The sequence below is a fragment of the Plecotus auritus genome, assembly GCF_963455305.1.
Source record: "Plecotus auritus genome assembly, chromosome: 12".
Taxonomy (NCBI): Eukaryota; Metazoa; Chordata; class Mammalia; order Chiroptera; family Vespertilionidae; genus Plecotus; species Plecotus auritus.
In genome coordinates, this window is record NC_137778.1 from 21,085,157 (window position 1) to 21,086,035 (window position 879).

Here is an 879-nt window from a genome sequence, read left to right on the forward strand (position 1 = left end):
TCGCCCCCTCGGCACCGGCTGCAGCAGCCCGAGCCCCAGAGAGCGAGCGTCTCGCAGACGTCAGAGGGGCGGGAGGGCAGGCGAGGCCCCGGCTGAGTTCAGGAACATGCCTGAGCCCTGTGGGACACAGGGACGCGGGGCGCTTAGCCTGACTGACCCCTCGCGGCCAGTGGCGGACCCCGGGGCAGCTGTGGGCAGCGCAGCTGTGGGATGAGGCTCAACCGGAGCAAAAGCTAAGAAAACAGTACGTTCTTCCCGAGTTTCGTGGGAATGCGTGTAACTCTACACCCCAGGCTGGGAGTGAGGCTCCGCTATCCGGGTGGAAGCTAAGGAATGCCCTTTGTTTAGACAGCTTTTCCAGGGGAGTTCGGAGCTCTCTTCCACAGGACGTCCCCGTCAGCCTGGGGCACCATTTCCTTCGAGGTCAAGGTCATTAATTTCTTTTTTGCAGAGGCGTGAGGGTAACCAGAGTAGAGGTGGGTTCCCTCATCCTGTCTTGCCAAAGGGAGAGCATGGTGCCTGCGTTGCCAGCCCCCTGGGTAGGCGCCTGGGTAGGGACCCCTGAAGACACCTTGTCACTTTTTCCAGACCTGGAAGTAGCAGTAAAGGGCTTCACCTGCATCTGTGGCCCAAGCCAACCGGAGCTTTCTTTCACTACCCAGAGAGAGGTGCGGGAGCCTTGCCTATTTCCAAACCTATTTTCTCACAAAGGATGGGAAACAAGAGAGTTAGGACCGGGGAGAGTCCGGAAATCTCTACAAAGGGAAAGTGCTCATTCATCTTTCCTGCAGCCAGCAAGCTTCTCTCTGAAGCATGGGTAGCTCTTCTATTTGCATACGTTCTACAGTCACCATCTAGATGACAGGCATAGCAACAGTA